At 47.8% G+C, this 7,187-nt stretch overlaps 3 non-coding genes and 2 pseudogenes across 3 annotated transcripts; all 5 read right to left on the bottom strand.

The window, feature by feature from the left end:
* Nucleotides 1-258: 258 nt before the first annotated feature.
* Nucleotides 259-400, bottom strand: LOC142288895 (U2 spliceosomal RNA; annotated as a pseudogene).
* Nucleotides 401-1,787: 1,387 nt separating this feature from the next.
* Nucleotides 1,788-1,978, bottom strand: LOC142288873 (U2 spliceosomal RNA). Its single transcript, XR_012749488.1, has one exon. It is a non-coding gene; the product is annotated as a U2 spliceosomal RNA (small nuclear RNA).
* Nucleotides 1,979-3,365: 1,387 nt separating this feature from the next.
* LOC142288886 (U2 spliceosomal RNA) lies at nucleotides 3,366-3,561 on the bottom strand. The gene has a single exon (XR_012749498.1). It is a non-coding gene; the product is annotated as a U2 spliceosomal RNA (small nuclear RNA).
* Nucleotides 3,562-4,245: 684 nt separating this feature from the next.
* On the bottom strand, nucleotides 4,246-4,372 carry LOC142288889 (U2 spliceosomal RNA; annotated as a pseudogene).
* A 1,387-nt stretch (nucleotides 4,373-5,759) lies between these two features.
* Nucleotides 5,760-5,950, bottom strand: LOC142288874 (U2 spliceosomal RNA). The gene has a single exon (XR_012749489.1). It is a non-coding gene; the product is annotated as a U2 spliceosomal RNA (small nuclear RNA).
* Nucleotides 5,951-7,187: the final 1,237 nt, after the last annotated feature.

Raw genomic sequence — 7,187 nt, forward strand, 5'->3', positions numbered from 1 at the left:
CAGCCCAAAGCTGACCGGACCTCCGACCGGGATTATAAAAATTTCCCTTCTTAGCCAGAAGGCCGGGATAGGGCAATATGCTTGGAAAGTATGAATAGGCAAGGCGCGGCGTGCGACAGAGTCTGAGGCTTACCAGGGTCCCAACCTAGCAAGTTCAGACTCCCTCCAGGGTGTCCATTCCTGGGGCACATTGCACCATAACCCCCACACTTACTCAGTCTAATAGCCTCGATCCTGGTAGGGCCATGGTTTCCTCTAGATGGATATACTATCCTCCCAAAGTACTAACAAGCGCAACCTTCCAGTGTGCATTGCATCATTGTACTAAGGTGGCCGGAGCCTTAAACCACCTTTTCGAACGATACTACACTTGATCTTAGCCAAAAGGCCGAGAAGCGATAACCAGAATTGGTTTGGGCCTCGAGTGGCACCCTGGCCTATGCCGGACACATCTTAGGGAGAGAGAGCGAGAGGGAGACAAACCCACGCCTACACAAGACATTTTGTCACCCAAGCCAACCCTTGAAAAGGCTGCTTTGCAGAGCCAAAACAAGAAGAATGGTGCGTTTTGCAGCCGCCGCCCACTGCAATGAATCTGAATAACTCCTCCTTTAGGGCGCAAGCAACTCCCCTCCCCCTTGCAGTCTTTCCAATTCACGATACAAAAAGACGGACAGGACAGGTTGCCTGACTTTCCGTCACTGCCACCCTTTGCCATCCTTACCCGTAGAAAGCCCTTTCATCATCCCCAAACCCTAATCTTTTCCCTTTCCTTCCCAGCCCCCAAACCCTGCCCTCTGTACCTTTCTCACCACCCGCTTCCCTTCTCCTGTCATCCCCCTACCACCCGGGAAAAAAAGAGATTGCCCCCTCCTTCCACTAGCCCACCCTCCCACCCAAAGAACAACTTCTTCTGCGCAGCTTGTTTTCTAGGCAGCAGCGCTATTGTGATGTCATCGGGGGGCATTGTGACAAGCCGCCAGTGTTCCGTCTCTTCATGTTGTGCACAGTTCAAACGGAAAATACATCAACAGGCAGACTACAGAAAAGCTTACTATCAAAGGTTAGAGGGGGGCTTTCTCAGAGGGCTTTTTACAGTTTTTCTATTCCCAATTAGCCGTTTAAGTGTACTTATTGAAAGTAGTAATTCTTTCATAGGCCGCCCTTTCTTAGTATTTGACGTTCCTTATATTGCGGTATGAGGCTTCGCAGTAGGTTGCAAACATTCATCACCCATGACTGTCCCCAATTGAGCTCAGAAGCTCAATGTCTATCATGACCTCTCTTTTAGAATGTCCAAGAGCAAGCAAACTATTCCTCCAGGAGAGGGCGCCAACAGACTACTAAAGAGATCATCATTACTCAAAGAAAACCCCAAAAACCAATGCATGATAGGAATAAACAGGTAACTTTCTTTGGAGTGGAAGCGGAGAGATCGCACCAGATGCCAATTCTAGATGTTATCACACCTGTGGTCACTGCAGCAGCAGGTGAATCCACTTTGTCCAAAAGGGATCTATTCCATTCAATTGCAAATGATCTAGATAAGACAGAGAACTGCAGCACGGGGACATAGCCGAGTTGGTCAGGTTGAGTGGTGATGAGTTTGCTATTTGGATGAATAAAGAAAGTCAAAAGTGTGAAAGATAAAAAACAAAAGGAGGAAGTGTGAAAAGTGAATGGGCCAAATTGAGGTGCATATGAAGACGTATGCTTTCTTCCAATTCATTAAATCGGGCTAATATGAATCAGGTGAATTGAGTTCTGCTTTTGGAAACTGGGTTAAGAAGGGGTGCACCGTTCCTGGAGGTACTGCAATACCAGGTCAATGCGTGGAGTGGACAGAGCAAGCTCTTTTTCCATCTCCCTGTTCTAAAAATCCATTTAATATATGGTCCCCAGATAGGGGACGTATCAGATATTAAACTGATAAGAACAGATACTACACTTGATCTTAGCCAAAAGGCCGAGAAGCGATAACCAGAATTGGTTTGGGCCTCGAGTGGCACCCTGGCCTATGCCGGACACATCTTAGGGAGAGAGAGCGAGAGGGAGACAAACCCACGCCTACACAAGACATTTTGTCACCCAAGCCAACCCTTGAAAAGGCTGCTTTGCAGAGCCAAAACAAGAAGAATGGTGCGTTTTGCAGCCGCCGCCCACTGCAATGAATCTGAATAACTCCTCCTTTAGGGCGCAAGCAACTCCCCTCCCCCTTGCAGTCTTTCCAATTCACGATACAAAAAGACGGACAGGACAGGTTGCCTGACTTTCCGTCACTGCCACCCTTTGCCATCCTTACCCGTAGAAAGCCCTTTCATCATCCCCAAACCCTAATCTTTTCCCTTTCCTTCCCAGCCCCCAAACCCTGCCCTCTGTACCTTTCTCACCACCCGCTTCCCTTCTCCTGTCATCCCCCTACCACCCGGGAAAAAAAGAGATTGCCCCCTCCTTCCACTAGCCCACCCTCCCACCCAAAGAACAACTTCTTCTGCGCAGCTTGTTTTCTAGGCAGCAGCGCTATTGTGATGTCATCGGGGGGCATTGTGACAAGCCGCCAGTGTTCCGTCTCTTCATGTTGTGCACAGTTCAAACGGAAAATACATCAACAGGCAGACTACAGAAAAGCTTACTATCAAAGGTTAGAGGGGGGCTTTCTCAGAGGGCTTTTTACAGTTTTTCTATTCCCAATTAGCCGTTTAAGTGTACTTATTGAAAGTAGTAATTCTTTCATAGGCCGCCCTTTCTTAGTATTTGACGTTCCTTATATTGCGGTATGAGGCTTCGCAGTAGGTTGCAAACATTCATCACCCATGACTGTCCCCAATTGAGCTCAGAAGCTCAATGTCTATCATGACCTCTCTTTTAGAATGTCCAAGAGCAAGCAAACTATTCCTCCAGGAGAGGGCGCCAACAGACTACTAAAGAGATCATCATTACTCAAAGAAAACCCCAAAAACCAATGCATGATAGGAATAAACAGGTAACTTTCTTTGGAGTGGAAGCGGAGAGATCGCACCAGATGCCAATTCTAGATGTTATCACACCTGTGGTCACTGCAGCAGCAGGTGAATCCACTTTGTCCAAAAGGGATCTATTCCATTCAATTGCAAATGATCTAGATAAGACAGAGAACTGCAGCACGGGGACATAGCCGAGTTGGTCAGGTTGAGTGGTGATGAGTTTGCTATTTGGATGAATAAAGAAAGTCAAAAGTGTGAAAGATAAAAAACAAAAGGAGGAAGTGTGAAAAGTGAATGGGCCAAATTGAGGTGCATATGAAGACGTATGCTTTCTTCCAATTCATTAAATCGGGCTAATATGAATCAGGTGAATTGAGTTCTGCTTTTGGAAACTGGGTTAAGAAGGGGTGCACCGTTCCTGGAGGTACTGCAATACCAGGTCAATGCGTGGAGTGGACAGAGCAAGCTCTTTTTCCATCTCCCTGTTCTAAAAATCCATTTAATATATGGTCCCCAGATAGGGGACGTATCAGATATTAAACTGATAAGAACAGATTTTGATTTAATGAAGCTTTCCAAAGCACCGCAAAAAATGCATGACCGAAGTCACACCAAAAACAGTGCAAAGGCTAGGATTCGTGTGGACCCCTCCGTGAGGAGAGGGTCCCCAAAAATCAACCCCGTCCCTCCGAGCCAGAAGGCCACAGCAAGGGTCAGGGATCTTCGGTGCTCCCCCAAGCCGAAGCCTGGTTGAGCCTTGTCGTTGCTCCCAGCGTCCACCCAGGCATCTTACCCAAGTGGAGTAGAGAGCTACTAGTTGTTGGTTTCGCAGCCGAAACTGCCCGGACCGTCAACCGGTGTTGGTTTCTCAGCCCAAGGCTAACCGGACCTCCAACCGGGTGTTGGTTTCTCAGCCGAAGCTGACCCGGACCTCCAACCGGGTGTTGGTTTCTCAGCCGAAGCTGACCCAGACCTCCAACCGGGTGTTGGTTTCTCAGCCGAAGCTGACCCGGACCTCCAACCGGGTGTTGGTTTCTCAGCCCAAAGCTGAACGGACCTCCGACCATGATTATAAAAATTTTCTTTCCTAGCCAGAAGGCCGGGATAGAGCAGTATGCTCAGAAAGTATGAAAGGGCAAGGTACGGTGTGCTACAGAGCCCAAGGCTCGCCGGGGTCCCAAGCCAGCAAGCTCAGACTCACTCCAGGGTCGTCAGTCCTGGGGCACATTGCACCATAGCCCCCACACTTACTCAGTCTAATAGCCTCGATCCTGGTAGGGCCATGTTTTCCTCTAGATGAATATACTATACATTAAGAGTACTAGCAAGCGCAACCTTCCAGTGTGCATTGCATCTGCCGAGCCTCACAGATACTACACTTGATCTTAGCCAAAAGGCCGAGAAGCGATAACCAGAATTGGTTTGGGCCTCGAGTGGCACCCTGGCCTATGCCGGACACATCTTAGGGAGAGAGAGCGAGAGGGAGACAAACCCACGCCTACACAAGACATTTTGTCACCCAAGCCAACCCTTGAAAAGGCTGCTTTGCAGAGCCAAAACAAGAAGAATGGTGCGTTTTGCAGCCGCCGCCCACTGCAATGAATCTGAATAACTCCTCCTTTAGGGCGCAAGCAACTCCCCTCCCCCTTGCAGTCTTTCCAATTCACGATACAAAAAGACGGACAGGACAGGTTGCCTGACTTTCCGTCACTGCCACCCTTTGCCATCCTTACCCGTAGAAAGCCCTTTCATCATCCCCAAACCCTAATCTTTTCCCTTTCCTTCCCAGCCCCCAAACCCTGCCCTCTGTACCTTTCTCACCACCCGCTTCCCTTCTCCTGTCATCCCCCTACCACCCGGGAAAAAAAGAGATTGCCCCCTCCTTCCACTAGCCCACCCTCCCACCCAAAGAACAACTTCTTCTGCGCAGCTTGTTTTCTAGGCAGCAGCGCTATTGTGATGTCATCGGGGGGCATTGTGACAAGCCGCCAGTGTTCCGTCTCTTCATGTTGTGCACAGTTCAAACGGAAAATACATCAACAGGCAGACTACAGAAAAGCTTACTATCAAAGGTTAGAGGGGGGCTTTCTCAGAGGGCTTTTTACAGTTTTTCTATTCCCAATTAGCCGTTTAAGTGTACTTATTGAAAGTAGTAATTCTTTCATAGGCCGCCCTTTCTTAGTATTTGACGTTCCTTATATTGCGGTATGAGGCTTCGCAGTAGGTTGCAAACATTCATCACCCATGACTGTCCCCAATTGAGCTCAGAAGCTCAATGTCTATCATGACCTCTCTTTTAGAATGTCCAAGAGCAAGCAAACTATTCCTCCAGGAGAGGGCGCCAACAGACTACTAAAGAGATCATCATTACTCAAAGAAAACCCCAAAAACCAATGCATGATAGGAATAAACAGGTAACTTTCTTTGGAGTGGAAGCGGAGAGATCGCACCAGATGCCAATTCTAGATGTTATCACACCTGTGGTCACTGCAGCAGCAGGTGAATCCACTTTGTCCAAAAGGGATCTATTCCATTCAATTGCAAATGATCTAGATAAGACAGAGAACTGCAGCACGGGGACATAGCCGAGTTGGTCAGGTTGAGTGGTGATGAGTTTGCTATTTGGATGAATAAAGAAAGTCAAAAGTGTGAAAGATAAAAAACAAAAGGAGGAAGTGTGAAAAGTGAATGGGCCAAATTGAGGTGCATATGAAGACGTATGCTTTCTTCCAATTCATTAAATCGGGCTAATATGAATCAGGTGAATTGAGTTCTGCTTTTGGAAACTGGGTTAAGAAGGGGTGCACCGTTCCTGGAGGTACTGCAATACCAGGTCAATGCGTGGAGTGGACAGAGCAAGCTCTTTTTCCATCTCCCTGTTCTAAAAATCCATTTAATATATGGTCCCCAGATAGGGGACGTATCAGATATTAAACTGATAAGAACAGATACTACACTTGATCTTAGCCAAAAGGCCGAGAAGCGATAACCAGAATTGGTTTGGGCCTCGAGTGGCACCCTGGCCTATGCCGGACACATCTTAGGGAGAGAGAGCGAGAGGGAGACAAACCCACGCCTACACAAGACATTTTGTCACCCAAGCCAACCCTTGAAAAGGCTGCTTTGCAGAGCCAAAACAAGAAGAATGGTGCGTTTTGCAGCCGCCGCCCACTGCAATGAATCTGAATAACTCCTCCTTTAGGGCGCAAGCAACTCCCCTCCCCCTTGCAGTCTTTCCAATTCACGATACAAAAAGACGGACAGGACAGGTTGCCTGACTTTCCGTCACTGCCACCCTTTGCCATCCTTACCCGTAGAAAGCCCTTTCATCATCCCCAAACCCTAATCTTTTCCCTTTCCTTCCCAGCCCCCAAACCCTGCCCTCTGTACCTTTCTCACCACCCGCTTCCCTTCTCCTGTCATCCCCCTACCACCCGGGAAAAAAAGAGATTGCCCCCTCCTTCCACTAGCCCACCCTCCCACCCAAAGAACAACTTCTTCTGCGCAGCTTGTTTTCTAGGCAGCAGCGCTATTGTGATGTCATCGGGGGGCATTGTGACAAGCCGCCAGTGTTCCGTCTCTTCATGTTGTGCACAGTTCAAACGGAAAATACATCAACAGGCAGACTACAGAAAAGCTTACTATCAAAGGTTAGAGGGGGGCTTTCTCAGAGGGCTTTTTACAGTTTTTCTATTCCCAATTAGCCGTTTAAGTGTACTTATTGAAAGTAGTAATTCTTTCATAGGCCGCCCTTTCTTAGTATTTGACGTTCCTTATATTGCGGTATGAGGCTTCGCAGTAGGTTGCAAACATTCATCACCCATGACTGTCCCCAATTGAGCTCAGAAGCTCAATGTCTATCATGACCTCTCTTTTAGAATGTCCAAGAGCAAGCAAACTATTCCTCCAGGAGAGGGCGCCAACAGACTACTAAAGAGATCATCATTACTCAAAGAAAACCCCAAAAACCAATGCATGATAGGAATAAACAGGTAACTTTCTTTGGAGTGGAAGCGGAGAGATCGCACCAGATGCCAATTCTAGATGTTATCACACCTGTGGTCACTGCAGCAGCAGGTGAATCCACTTTGTCCAAAAGGGATCTATTCCATTCAATTGCAAATGATCTAGATAAGACAGAGAACTGCAGCACGGGGACATAGCCGAGTTGGTCAGGTTGAGTGGTGATGAGTTTGCTATTTGGATGAATAAAGAAAGTCAAAA

Source organism: Anomaloglossus baeobatrachus, unplaced genomic scaffold, assembly GCF_048569485.1.
Source record: "Anomaloglossus baeobatrachus isolate aAnoBae1 unplaced genomic scaffold, aAnoBae1.hap1 Scaffold_864, whole genome shotgun sequence".
In the NCBI taxonomy this organism is placed as follows: Eukaryota; Metazoa; Chordata; class Amphibia; order Anura; family Aromobatidae; genus Anomaloglossus; species Anomaloglossus baeobatrachus.